Source organism: Zalophus californianus, chromosome 5 (genome assembly GCF_009762305.2).
Source record: "Zalophus californianus isolate mZalCal1 chromosome 5, mZalCal1.pri.v2, whole genome shotgun sequence".
NCBI classification, from domain to species: Eukaryota; Metazoa; Chordata; class Mammalia; order Carnivora; family Otariidae; genus Zalophus; species Zalophus californianus.
In genome coordinates, this window is record NC_045599.1 from 14,760,169 (window position 1) to 14,775,679 (window position 15,511).

Below are 15,511 nucleotides of genomic sequence, written 5' to 3' on the forward strand. Positions count from 1 at the left end.
AAATGGCACAATCAAGCTGTTAGCGGTCTTGGTGGGTGAAGGTGGTCAGGCCCAAGTTTTCCAACTCTCTTGGTCACCTCTCATTTAATAATTAAATCCAGAGTCCCCATCCTGCTTACAGTGAGAAATCCTGGGCCCCTAACAATGTGCCCAAGTATTCTTCGGGGCGGGGTGAGGTTAATGGCTTTTCTCATCACCTTTTGATATGATTTTCTGATTCCATTGACTTATCATCTCTCATCTCCCCCTCACTCAGCCATCCTGTTGCTGTCAAGTGGCAGATCTGGGATGTGGACACAAAGACTACCTGTGTAGTAGTAAAATGCTGTAAAATGCTGCTTTATCCATTATGCTAGTGCCCACACTCATTATTGCAGTTTATTCCTGTGACTTAACATGCAATTTTCATCACTTTTTTTTTTTTTCCAAAGAAGAAACTTCGCCAAAGTCACAGAGTTAGGATGTAGTGGTGCCAGGAGTCAAACTCAGCTCGCTCAACTCCTAAGTCTATGTGGCATGTTGCCTTGACGGGCTTTCCACTTAAAATATTAATGCATCTATACTTGGGTTTAAAAGAAGAATTTTTTATAATGATTCCCTTAAAAATTTGCAGGCTTTTATAACAAATATCACAGAGTTGATGCATATGGACATTCAGGACTTTCATTTTAAAACTTTACAGTGTGAACAATCGAAAAGAAAAGGAGAAAGAGTACAATTAAAGAAGATAAAAGTAAACACTTCCAAATAGGAAAGACGCCACTGGGCAAGAAATACACCCACTTCGGATTTTGAGGTACTAGTATTATTCTAATTTTGGAATTCCAAACCCGTGGATTCTGGTAAGAAATATCTTCCTGGGTATGTCCACTTATCAAAAATGAACTAACTGGCAAGTATGAAAAAATCCATTGCCATTTATGTTCACTGTTGCAATGAAAATAAGAAGCTTTCATTGTCCTTTGAAATTAGTGTGTCCACAGAAACATTTTACACATAAAAGTGACAGGGTGATAGGGATATTGAGTGTGTTTTTCATGAGTAGCCTAATGGAGAAATTAAGAGAATTTAGAATCAATAGAATCAATAGCATCTGTCAATATCCATCCCACTGGATGCTTCAATCCCCTTTTTTAAGTACCTGGTGTGAGTAGTTATGGAACTTTTACTTGGTTATCTCAGTGTTGGAGAACTCTGTTTTTCCTAAGGCAGGGGAGGGACCTTCTTAGGGTGATGAATTGTGCAAAGAGTTATTAAGTTCAGTGCAATGATGAAATATGCCTCCTGGATAATCTGTTGATTTGGGTTCTTGCTCAGTGAAGCAGGGAAGATTAAGTTTTTCCTCTTCTGTAGAGTTGGTTCAAATCCCTTTTAAGTTTTTAATGTGGTCTAATGAGAAAAAATAGTAGATGTAGCATCAAGAGGCCAGTCTTGGAACCATGAGGCTAGCTTCAATTTCACACAGTTGTGGGGCTGAGGGCCAGTCATGTGATGCATGGGAATCCCTTCTCTTTCTTGTTCTTTTGGTACATCTCATGGAGATGTTTTAAGAGTTACATGATGGGGGCGGAGCAAGATGGCAGAGGAGTAGGAGACCTAATTTCCTCTGGTCTCAGGAATTCGGCTGAATAGGGATCAAACCATTCTCAACACCTACGAACTCAACAGGAGACCGAAGAAGAGAGTAGCAACAACTCTCTGAACAGAGAAGCGACCACTTACTGGAAGGTAGGACCTGCGGAGAAGTGAATCCGAGGCGATATTCGGGAGGATAGACGGCGGGGGAGGGGGACTCCGTCGGCCGCTTCTGGCAAGTGCTAGAGCCGCGGAGCACAAAATCGGAACTTTTAGAAGCCGGCTCCGCTGAGGGACGTCGCTCCAGTGGCTAAGCAGGAGGTGGAACCCTCGCGGGACAGCGTGGTCTCAGGAACCTTGGGGTCACAGAAAGACCGGGGGTGCCTGAGTGCGGCAGAGCTCCCAGGTATCGGAGCGGGGAAGCCGGCTGCAGAGACGGAGCTGAGGCGCGGCTCTCAGCTCAGGGTTGCCATAAACTGTGATCTGTGGCCCAGTCGGGCCACTGCTCCTCCAGCAGGGACCCAACAAGCGGCAGAGCCAGGGAGACTCCCCTTCCTCCCCCGGGAGGAGTGGTGCGGGAGCTCACTGCAGGGATCTGCTGGGTTTGGAGACTCCACACGGGGTCGGGTGCCAGAGATAGAAACGCTCGGTCACAAGCCAGGTGAGCGCGGAGTGCGGCCAGAGACCGGGGACATGGGAGTGACTGACTGCTTTTCTCTGGGGGCGCACTGAAGAGCGGGGCCCCGACTTCTTGGCTCCTCCGGGCGGAGATTGGGAGGCCACCATTTTCACTCTGGTCCTCCAAAGATGTACAGAGAGCTTGAAGGGAACAAACGCTACCGAGAGCAAACCCGAGCAGCTTGCTTAACCTGGACCGAAAAGGGTGGAGCAATTCCGCCTCCAGCAAAGACGTTTGGGAACCACGGCAACAGGCCCCTCCCCCAGAAGATCAGCACGAACAGCCAGCAAGCCAAGACCAAGTTTACCGATCAAGGAGAACGGGAGAACTCCAGCGCTAGGGGAATACTGCACATAGAATTCATGGCTTTTTACCATGATTCATTAGTTTTTCAAAGTTAATTTTTTTAACTGGTTCTGTTTTGAATTTTTCTTTTTCCCTTTTTCAACCAACATCTTATCAATCCCTTTTCTTAAAAAAACATTTTTTATTTTTCTTTTTTAGAGTCGTATTTTATCCCTTCATAGTAGTTACTCTTATTTTTGGCATATATATATATATGTTTTTCTCTCTTTAAAATTTTGAGATACAGTTTCTTCTAACAGATCACAATATACCCTAAATCACTGGTGTATGGCTTTGTTCTAGTCTCCTGCCTGATCACATTCTCTCCCTTTTTTTTTTTTAAATCTTCTTTCTTTTTTCAAACAACTTCTTATCTTATCAATTCCTTTTATAAAATCATTTATAATTTTCATCTTTATGGTCATCTTCCATCCCTTCATTGTATCAACCCTTATTTTGTACATAAATAAGTCTTTCTTCCTTTAAAATTTTAGGAGGCACCTTCTTCTAACAGACCAAAATACACCCAAAATCCAGTGTGTGGCACTGATCTATGCACTAGCTTGATCATATTTGATCATATTCTGTTTTTGTTTTGTTTTGTTCTGTTTTTGTTTGTTTTTATCTTTTTCTTTTTCTTTTTTTTTTTTCTCCTCTTCTTTCCCTTTCTTTTCCCCTGGTTTCAGGTCTTTTCTGATTTGTATAGAGTATATTTGCTGGGGACGTTGTTAACCTGTTAGCATTTTTTTCTCTCATTCATCTATTCTCCTCTGGACAAAATGACAAGACGAAAAAAATCACCTCAGCAAAAAGAACAAGAGGTAGTACCGTCTGCCAGGGACCTACTCAATACGGATATTAGTACGATGTCGGACCTAGAGTTAAGAATCATGACTTTAAAGATACTAGCTGGGCTTGAAAAAAGTGTGGAAATTATTAGAGAAACCCTTTCTGGAGAAATGAAAGAACTAAAATCTAACCAAGTCGAAATCAAAAAGGCTATTGATGAGGTGCAATCAAAAATGGGGGCACTAACTGCTACGATAAATGAGGCAGAAGAGAGAATCAGCGATATAGAAGACCAAATGATGGAAAATAAAGAGGCTGAGAAAAAGAGAAACAACTACAGGATCACGAGGGCAGAATTCAAGAGATAAGCGATACGATGAGACGAAATAACATTAGAATAATTGGGATCCCAGAAGAAGAAGAAAGAGAGAGAGGGGCAGAAGGTATATTGGAGCAAATTATAGCAGAGAACTTCCCTAATGTGGGGAAGGAAACAGGCATCAAAATCCAGGAGGCAAAGAGAACCCCTCTCAAAATCAATAAAAATAGGTCAACACCCCGACATCTAATAGTAAAACTTACGAGTCTCAGAGACAAAGAGAAAATCCTGAAAGCAGCTCGGGAGAAGAGATATGTAACCTACAATGGTAGAAACATTACACTGGCAACAGACCTATCCACAAAGACCTGGCAGGCCAGAAAGGACTGGCATGATATCTTCAGAGCACTACACGAGAAAAATATGCAGCCAAGAATACTATATCCAGCTAGGCTGTCATTGAAAATAGAAGGAGAGGTGAAAGGCTTCCAGGACAAACAAAAACTAAAGGAATTTGCAGACACCAAACCAGCCCTCCAAGAAATATTGAAAGGGGTCCTCTAAGCAAAGAGAGAGCCTAAAAGCAGCATCGATCAGAAAGGAACACAGACAATATACAGTCACAGTCACCTTACAGGCAATACAATGGCACTAAATTCCTATCTTTCAATAGTTACCCTGAATGTAAATGGGCTAAATGCCCCAATCAAAACACACAGGCTATCAGATTGGATTAAAGAACAAGACCCATCCATATGCTCTCTGCAAGAGACTCATTTTAGACCCAAAGACACCCCCAGATTGAAAGTGGGGGGGTGGAAAACCATTTACCATGCTAATGGACACCAAAAGAAAGCTGGGGTGGCAATCCTTATATCAGACAAATTAGATTTTAAAACAAAGACTGTAATAAGAGATGAAGAAGGACACTATATCCTACATAAAGGGTCTATTCAACAAGAAGATCTAACAATTGTAAATATCTATGCCCCTAACATGGGAGCAGCCAATTTTATAAGGAAATTAATAAAAAAAGCAAAAAAACACATTGACAACAATACAATAATAGTGGGGGACTTTAACACCCCCCTGACTGAAATGGACAGATCATCAAAGCAAAAGATCAACAAGGAAATAAAGACTTTAAATGAAACACTGGACCAAATGGACTTCACAGACATATTCAGAACATTCCATCCCAAAGCGACAGAATACACATTCTTCTCTAGTGCCCATGGAACATTCTCCAGAATAGATCACATCCTAGGTCACAAAGCAGGTCTCAACCGGTACTAAAAGATTGGGATCATTCCCTGCATATTTTCAGACCACAATGCTTTGAAACTAGAACTCAATCACAAGAGGAAAGTCAGAAAGAACTCAAATACATGGAGGCTAAAGAGCATCCTACTAAAGAATGAATGGCTCAACCAGGAAATTAAAGAAGAATTAAAAAAATTCATGGAAACCAATGAAAATGAAAACACAACTGTTCAAAATCTTTGGGATATAGCAAAGGCAGTCCTGAGAGGAAAGTATATAGCAATACAAGCCTTCCTCAAGAAACAAGAAAGGTCTCAAATACACAACCTAACCCTACACCCAAAGGAGCTAGGGAAAAAACAGCAAATAAAGCTTAAACCCAGCAGGAGAAGAGAAATCATAAAGATCAGAGCAGAAATCAATGGAATAGAAACCAAAAGAACAGTAGAACAGATCAACGAAACTAGGAGCTGGTTCTTTGAAAGAATTAACAAGATTGATAAACCCCTGGCCAGACTGATCAAAAAGAAAAGAGAAATGACCCAAATCAACAAAATCATGAATGAAAGAGGAGCGATCCCAAACAACACCAAAGATATACAAACAATTCTAAGAACATATTATGAGCAACTCTATGCCAGCAAATTAGATAACCTGGAAGAAATGGATGCATTCCTAGAAATGTATCAACTACCAAAATTGAACCAGGAAGAAATAGAAAACCTGAACAGACCTATAACCACTAAGGAAATTGAAGCAGTCATCAAAAATCTCCCAAGAAACAAAAGCCCGGGGCCAGATGTCTTCCCAGGGAAATTCTACCAAGCATTTCAAGAAGAATTAATACCTATTCTCCTGAAACTGTTCCAAAAACTAGAAATGGAAGGAAAACTTCCAAACCCATTTTATGAGGCCACCATTACCTTGATCCCCAAACCAGACAAAGACCCCATCAAAAAGGAGAATTACAGACCAATATCCTTGATGAACATGCATGCAAAACTTCTCACCAAAATACTAGCCAATAGGATCCAACAGTACATTAAAAGGATTATTCACCATGACCAAGTGGGATTTATCCCTGGGCTGCAACGTGATACAATACATTAAGAAAAGAAAGAACAAGAATCATACGATCCTCTCAATAGATGCGGAAAAAGCATTTGACAAAGTACAGCATCCTTTCTTGATCAAAATGCTTCAGAGTATAGGGATAGAGGGTACCTACCTCAATATCATAAAAGCCATCTATGAAAAACCTACAGTGAATATCATTCTCAATGGGGAAAAGCTGAGAGCTTTTCCCCTGAGGTCAAGGAACGCGGCAGGGATGTCCACTCTCACCACTGCTATTCAACATAGTATTAGAAGTCCTAGCCACAGAAATCGGACAACAAAATAAATCAAAGACATCCAAATCGGCAAAGAGGAAGTCAAACTCTCACCCTTTGCAGACGATATGATACTGTATGTGGAAAACCCAAAAGACTCCATCCTAAAACTGCTAGAACTCATACAGGAATTCAGTAAAGTAGCAGGATATAAAATCAGTGCACAGAAATCAGTGGCATTCCTATACACCAACAACAAGACAGAAGAGAGACAAATCAAGGAGTCGATCCCATTTACAATTGCACCCAAAACCATAAGATACCTAGGAATAAATTTAACCAAAGAGGCAAAGGATCTGTACTCAGAAATACTCATGAAAGAAATTGAAGAAGACACAACGAAATGGAAAAATGTTCCATGCTCATGGATTGGAAGAACAAACATTTGAAGATGTCAATGCTACCTAGAGCAATCTACACTTTCAATGCAATCCCCATCAAAATACCATCCACTTTTTTCAAAGAAATGGAACAAATAATCCTAAAATTTGTATGGAATCAGAAGAGACCCCGAATAGCCAGAGGAATACTGAAAAAGAAAAGCAAAGCCGGTGGCATCACAATTCCGGACTTCCAGCTCTATTACAAAGCTGTCATCATCAAGACAGTATTGTACTGGCACAAAAACAGACACATAGATCAATGGAACAGAATAGAGAGCCCAGAAATGGACCCTCAACTCTATGGTCAACTCATCTTTGACAAAGCAGGAAAGAACGTCCAATGGCAAAAAGACAGTCTCTTCAACAAATGGTGTTGGGAAAATTGCAACAGCCACATGCAGAAGAATGAAACTGGACCATTTCCTTACACCACACACAAAAATAGACTCCAAATCGTTGAAAGACGTAAACGTGAGACAGGAGTCCATCAAAATCCTAAAGGAGAACACAGGCAGCAACCTCTTCGACCTCAGCCGCAGCAACTTCTTCCTAGAAACATCGCCAAAGGCAAGGGAAGCAAGGGCAAAAATGAACTATTGGGATTTCATCAAGATAAAAAGCTTTTGCACAGCAAAAGAAACAGTCCACAAAACCAAAAGACAACCGACAGAATGGGAGAAAATATTTGCAAATGACATATCAGATAAAGGGCTAGTATCCAAAATCTATAAAGAACTTATCAAACTCAACACCCAAAGAACAAAGAATCCAATCAAGAAATGGGCAGAAGACATGAACAGACATTTTTCCAAAGAAGACATCCAAATGGCCAACAGACACATGAAAAAGTGCTCAACATCGCTCGGCATCAGGGAAATCCAAATGAAAACCCCAATGAGATACCACCTCACACCCGTCAGAATGGCTAAAATTAAGAAGTCAGGAAATGACAGATGTTGGCGGGGATGCAGAGAAAGGGGAACCCTCCTACACTGTTGGTGGGAATGCAAGCTGGTGCAGCCACTCTGGCAAACAGTATGGAGGTTCCTCAAAAAGTTGAAAATAGAGCTACCATACGACCCAGCAATTGAACTACTGGGTATTTACCCCAAAGATACAAATGTAGGGATCTGAAGGGGTACGTGCATCCCAATGTTTATAGCAGCAATGTCCACAATAGCCAAACTGTGGAAAGAGCCAAGATGTCCATCGACAGATGAATGGATAAAGAAGAAGTGGTATATATACACAATGGAATATTATGCAGCCATCAAAAGGAATGAGATCTTGCCATTTGCAACGACATGGATGGAACTGGAGGGTGTTATGCTGAGTGAAATAAGTCAATCGGAGAAAGACATGTATCATATGACCTCACTGATATGAGGAATTCTTAATCTCAGGAAACAAACTGAGTATTGCTGGATTGGTGGGGGGTGGGAGGGAGGGGGTGGCTGGGTGATAGACTTTGGGGAGGGTATGTGCTATGGTGAGCGCTGTGAATTGTGCAAGACTCTTGAATCACAGATCTGTACCTCTGAAACAAATAACGCAATATATGTTAAGAAAAAAAAAGAAGAAGAAGATAGCAGGAGGGGAAGAATGAAGTGGAGTAAGTCGGAGGGGGAGACGAATCATAAGAGACAATAGACTCTGAAAAACAAACTGAGGGTTCTAGAGGGGAGGGGGGTGGGGGGATGGGTTAGCCTGGTGATGGGTATTAAGGAGGGCACATTCTGCGTGGAGCACTGGGTGTTATGCACAAACAATGAATCATGGAACACTACATCAAAAGCTAATGATGTATGGTGATTAACATAACAATAAAAAATTAAAAAAAAGAGTTACATGACAGTGAATATGGAAGTGTTTCAGTAACTTTGCCTCATGGTTTTAGTGACTTGTCTTTCATTTAGTTGGTGTAGACAGTGCTCTAACTATATAGGTAGATGGGTGTAGACTTCAGTGATTCAGGTTTTTTGCTGTAAAGATCTGGGGGGCACTTGTGGGCAATGGTTTGTCTGGGGGTGGGGTGTGGGGTGGGTTCTGATACCAGGAGGGGGCACACAGGTTCCAGCCCACCTGCAGACAGATCAGGTCTTTCTCATAGGTAGGAGATGCTCCCAGCTTACTTGCCCTGAAGCAGTCTCTCCAAAATTAATTACTCAGCCCCTGAGGACCTTCCACACACATTCCTGATTCCCTTAGGGGCTGAGGTCTTAATCTCATTGCAGCAGGTGGATAGTGGCTGCGTAGGACCCCTCCCCTCCCTAGTTGCCTTTCAAGGGTGAGGCCTTATTTGTCCCTTGATGGGGATGGGCCTGCCGTAGGGGGCAGATGTCTGGGACTCAGCCATTAGCCACCTACTTCCTGTCATTGGTGGCTTTGTTTTCTCTTTTCTTTGTGTTCTGCTTCTTGGAGTGGACTGACCTAACACCAAAACATTTCCTAAACAATGCCTCAGTTTACTAGAGTTTGGAGACACTATGTCTTCGATCAGTCATTCTCAGAATATGGTCTGTGGACTGTAGTATCAGCATCTGGGTATTTGTTAGGCAAGTTTGGGGGCCCACTCCCAACCTCCTGAGTGAGAAACTCTGGGAATAGGCTCCCGCAGTCTATGTATTAGGAATGGAATGTGACTACCATTCATGATTGAGCACCTCATCCTGGGCTGTCTGGTTGCCGTCTGTGAAGGCAGATTGGGCCACTTCCTTTCCTCTCCCTGTCCTTGTTCTGGAGAAAAGTTTCTGCCTGGCGTCACCTTTTACTGTATCTCTACCAGCCTACTGCTAAAATCCATCAACAGGATCACCATTGTTTCTAAGGTTCCCGTGAGAGCACAGCAAGCCACGTACCCTGGTGCTGGGATTTACAGGTTTTCCTCCTGATCTGCATGAAGTGGGCACTTGCTCTGAAATGGCAAATAACACACAGTCCTCTTACAAACCAAAGAGATGCCACTTGGGGGTGGGGAGTGGAGGATGGAGGGGCTTTAGGGATGGGAAGTCAGGATATTTCGTTGTTTCACACTCAGGATAATTTTCCTGTACCTCCTGCTTTTCTCCTTGGCTCTTCCTTTCTAGTTCTGTTTTCCTTTCTTGCTACAGGAACACTTGAGTAGTTTGACAACATTATTAGCTTACAAAAAGAAGAGAGCATTACCTTATTTATAGACTTGGGGCATTAATATCCAGGGGTTTAAGTGTGAAAGCTGAGGTAGGTCTTCGCGACTGCTACTTAATTTCCTCAGGAATAACTAAGTGGGAGCTACAATACATCTTTGTTGAGCAGCTATGGTTTTCATTAAATTTAATTAAGTCTCCCAGAAGCTTTAAATTTAGGGCAACTTCAAAATGCAGGTGGTTTCTGTTAAATATAATTATATTCCCTTAGGACCTGCCATGGTTTGAGAACGCTGGGCTGTCAGACTTAAAGTCTTGAACAGGCTCACCAGTGTTTGGGTTTCAGAGAGTCTATTTCCAAGCACATTGTTTAGGAAATGTTTTGGTGTTAGGTCAGTCCGATCCAAAAAGCAGAACACAAAGAAAAGAGAAAACAAAGCCACCAATGACAGGAAGTAGGTGGCTAATGGCTGAGTCCCAGACATTGGCCTGCCTGGCTTCCCACCACCCTCCCTCCCTGCCTTCCATCTCTCTCTTCCTGACTCCCCTCTTGCAGAAGGCTAATGTGACTTAACAAAACCTGCCCAGTTAATGCTTACAACCTCACTAACAAGTTAGGGTCAACATCACAGAGGTTATTTTGCCAGGATTCTAAGCCAGTCTGTTGACCCCTGGGGCAGGTTGGGGTCCTTGAGTTCACTAGGTTCTGTGTCCAAAGAACCAAGTGGCCACAAGGCCCGGAGAGGATAACAGAGATCTGGGGCAGCCTTCATGGCAAAGGCCAGCTGCCCCCTGGAAGACTTAAGTGCACAGAGCTCCCCCTAGCCTTCTGTCGGACCCTTTTCCTTTGGACTAAGTGCATCCTTTTACACAGGGACTTAGAAAGGACCGTGCAAATGTGTTGTGTAGGTATTCTGGTAGCATAGCAGAAAGCCTTCTGGCGGAACCATCAGTGTCCCCCAGATGACAAACTGAGTTACGGAAGGAACGTGCTCAAGGTCTGTTTTCTGCCCCTTCACCTAAGTTCAGTCCTGCAAACCTAGGTGTGTGTAGGGAGCAGAAGGGGCAGGATGAGGAGCTCTTCAATAGCCACTTTGCAAAACCTGCCTTCCAGCTCCAACACGTTCATACAAAAAAAGAGTTTCTTCTCAGAGATGCCAGAACAAGTGCGTTTCCTGTCATTGTGTTGGTTTGGGGCTCAGCATTTTTCCCGCCTCGCCAAGGGCATAATACATCATTGCAAAGGTAAGGAGAGGGGGTAGGAGTTTTCTGGTGCTCCTGATATCAACTACACTTCCCTGGGTCTGAACACAGATTATCTAGGTCAATTCGATTTTGTTGGAAGCAAACAATTTTCCTTTGAAGTTGCAAGCAGATGCCATCACTCTTCATGCATAGTTTACTTGATTCCAACTCTGATCTGGTGAACACTTAATTACATGCGTGATCGTTATTACGATCTGTGGTCATTGGGGGTCAGTGTCAAGCAGTTGGATAAATTGTTGTGATTCGTGTTAATTACCAAATGTTCGTTAAGTTTTGTTTCTCTTTGAGGGTTGTTCGGTATCTATAGTCAGTGTTACTATAATTGATTTTCCAATATTATCAGTTTTCTCGTGCTCCATACAAAATAAAAACATGTCTTCCCTCAGGATTGAATGTGGACTGGGGATGCCAGATAATATCGAGGACTTTTATTAAGGACAGCAGTGGCGTCTTGTTTATGTCAGAAAATGTCATGTTATAGAAATGACATACTGAATTATGTAGGGTGGAAGTGACAAAGAGTTGATGACACTGTTCTCTTTTGAACCTTTTCATAATAAAGAGGGAGCCCCCTCAGACATGTAAATGCAACGCAAAGTGATTGCATCTCACCCACCCAAATATGTGGTTCCAGTCATGGTCCTTGTACCAACAGTGACAATCACTGCTGATTTACTCACACTCCCTTTTTAGGAAACTGCCCTGTTCATAATTCTTGCTATCCTTAATTTTAGGTTATATCCTTTTCCATTACATTGACTTCCTGGACACAGTAGGTTGAGGGAAAAGCCTACACTGTGACCTCAGGCCTAAGCTGTGTTTTCCAAATCTGTTTATCAGAAGCTGCTCGTTGAGGGGAATCGCTGCACATTTGTGTGACGCAACGAAAGCCGTTGACAGAGTGACCTACTACCCTCCGTCTGGTTTGAAAAGATGAGTAAAGAATCTGGGAAATGCTAGGCCTCCTCCTGAGTTTTTCTGATAACCAGAGACACCGCCACGTGTCCAAGCGGGCCCGGGATCCTGGCATCTGGCTGGGAGGCACTGGGGTGGGTGGGGAAGGACAGGGCCTGCTCTTTGCATTTGGGCTGACACCCGGCGACAGTTGGGGCATTTATGCTGGGGACCAAGAGGCTCCGGTCCCTCAGGCTGTGTTTATGGGGTGCCACTTTCCACTGGCTCATGCCTCCCACCTCCCTTCTATTTCCAGGAAACGGTTCTTAAGTATTCCCTACAAATTTGCCCTCCAGGTACCTGCTGCTTCAATCTGTACCCAGCGATAAGACGTATAAAAGTCACAACCTGGCTGGGATGAAGCCTGGGCGTTCATTTACCCTGAGGTATAATCAGTCAACAAAAGTTAAGTGGTGATAGGAGAGGTTTTCTCATGAGTGGGGAGGAAGATGGCAGAGGTGGGGCTGGGAAGCAGAAGGGACTGCTTCCAACTCTCTCCTGTGTGTGGACCGATGGGGCCCTTGCTCTCTTCTCTGGCCTTTCCTGCCTCCCGCAATGAAGACCCCGAGGGGAACTCCCCACCCTTGCTTTGGCAGCTAGGGGGCTCCCGGTTAATTTGGCCGATGCCAATGAATTTCACGGCTCTGCAGTGTGAAGTTGTCTTTCTCCAAACGTGACCGGGGATAAGCTGAGTCAAGGCGGCAGCTACAACCAGAGGGTGGGGAGCATGGCTGACAGGGTGCTCTCCATGGACTCAGGGGCCAGGGTGGCGGGCTCATTTTGGATATTGTAAGAGTTGGGTTTTCCTCCTCTCTGAGTCTGTCACGTAGAGGGTGGCGGGGGGGGAGTCTGCATATATAACCCGGGCCAGCTCTGGGTCCCAACATAAGGTCTTCTGACTTAGGCTTCATCCGCCCTCCTTGCCAGAAATCACTTGTAGTTCTTAATATGCTTTGGCAGTGTCTGAAATCATGGTGTTAGTTTGTGAGAAGATAATTCAGAAGGGGTGGTTTTTTTGGGGGGGGCGATGTTTGTTTGTTTGTTTTTAATAATTTTTTATTGTTATGTTAATCACCATACATTACATCATTAGTTTTTGATGTAGTGTTCCATGATTCATTGTTTGTGCATAACACCCAGTGCTCCACGCAGAACGTGCCCTCCTCAATACCCATCACCAGGCTAACCCATCCCCCCACCCCCTCCCCTCTAGAACCCTCAGTTTGTTTTTCAGAGTCCATCGTCTCTAATGGTTCGTCTCTCCCTCTGACTTACTCCTCTTCATTCTTCCCCTCCTGCTATCTTCTTCTTTTTTTTTTTTCTTAACATATATTGCATTGTTTCAGAAGTACAGATCCATGATTCATCAGTCTTGTACAATTCACAGCGCTCACCATAGCACATACCCTCCCCAATGTCTACCACCCAGCCACCCCATCCCTCCCAACCCCCACCACTCCAGCAACACTCGGTTTGTTTCCTGAGATGAAGAATTCCTCATATCAGTGAGGTCATATGATACATGTCTTTCTCTGATTGACTTATTTCACTCAGCATAACACCCTCCAGTTCCATCCACGTTGTTGCAAATGGCAAGATCTCATTCTTTTGAAGGCTGCATAATATTCCATTGTGTATATATACCACATCTTCTTTATCCATTCCTCTGTCAATGGACATCTTGAATCTTTCCACAGTTTGGCTATTGTGGACATTGCTGCTATAAACACTGGGGTGCACGTACCCCTTCGGATCCCTACATTTGTATCTTTGGGGTAAATACCCAGTAGTGCAATTGCTGGGTCGTATGGTAGCTCTATTTTCAACTGTTTGAGGAACCTCCATACTGTTTGCCAGAGTGGTTGCACCAGCTTGCATTCCCACCAACAGTGTAGGAGGGTTCCCCTTCCTCCGCATCCTCGCCAAATCTGTCATTTCCTGACTTCTTAATTTTAGCCATTCTGACAGGTGTGAGGTGGTATCTCATTGAGGTTTTGATTTGGATTTCCCTGATGCCGAGCGATGTTGAGCACTTTTTCATGTGTCTGTTGGCCATTTGGATGTCTTCTTTGGAAAAATGTCTGTTCATGTCTTCTGCCCATTTCTTGATTGGATTATCTGTTCTTTGGGTGTTGAGTTTGATAAGTTCTTTATAGATTTTGGATACTAGCCCTTTATCTGATATGTCATTTGCAAATATTGTCTCCCATTCTGTCGGTTGTCTTTTGGTTTTGTGGACTGTTTCTTTTGCTGTGCAAAAGCTTTTTATCTTGATGAAATCCCAATAGTTCATTTTTTGCCCTGGCTTCCCTTGCCTTTGGCAATGTTTCTAGGAAGAAGTTGCTGCGGGTGAGGTGGAAGAGGTTGCTGCTTGTGTTCTCCCTTAGGATTTTGATGGACTCCTGTCTCACGTTTAGGTCTTTCAACCATTTGAAGTCTATTTTTGTGCGTGGTGTAAGGAAATGGTCCAGTTTCATTCTTCTGCATGTGGCTGTTGCAATTTTCCCAACACCATTTGTTGAAGAGACTGTCTTTTTGCCATTGGACGTTCTTTCCTGCTTTGTCAAAGATGAGTTGACCATAGAGTTGAGGGTCCATTTCTGGGCTCTCGATTCTGTTCCATTGATCTATGTGTCTGTTTTTGTGCCAGTACCATACTGTCTAGATGATAACAGCTTTGTAATAGAGCTGGAAGTCCGGAATTGTGATGCCGCCAGCTTTGCTTTTCTTTTTCAACATTTCTCTGGTTATTCGGGGTCACTTCTGGTTCCATATAAATTTTAGGATTATTTGTTCCATTTCTTCGAAAAAGGTGGATGGTATTTTGATGGGGATTGCATTCAATATGTAGATTGCTCTAGGTAGCACTGACATCTTCACAATGTTTGTTCTTCCAATCCATGAACGTGGAACGTTTTTTCCATTTCTTTGTGTCTTCTTCAATTTCTTTCATGAGTATTTTATACTTTTCTGAGTACAGATCCTTTGCCTCTTTGGTTAAATTTATTCCTAGGTATCTTATGGTTTTGGGTGCAATTGTAAATGGGATCGACTCCTTGATTTGTCTCTCTTCTGTCTTGTTGTTGGTGTATAGGAATGCCACTGATTTCTGTGCATTGATTTTATATCCTGCCACTTGACTGAATTCCTGTATGAGTTCTAGCAGTTTTAGGATGGAGTCTTTTGGGTTTTCCACATACAGTATCATATCGTCTGCAAAGAGTGAGAGTTTGACTTCCTCTTTGCCGATTTGGATGCCTTTGATTTCTTTTTGTTGTCTGATTGCTGTGGCTAGGACTTCTAATACTATGTTTAAGAGCAGTGGTGAGAGTGGACATCCCTGCCGAGTTCCTGACCTTAGGGGAAAAGCTCTCAGCTTTTCCCCATTGAGAATGATATTCACTGTAGGTTTTTCATAGATG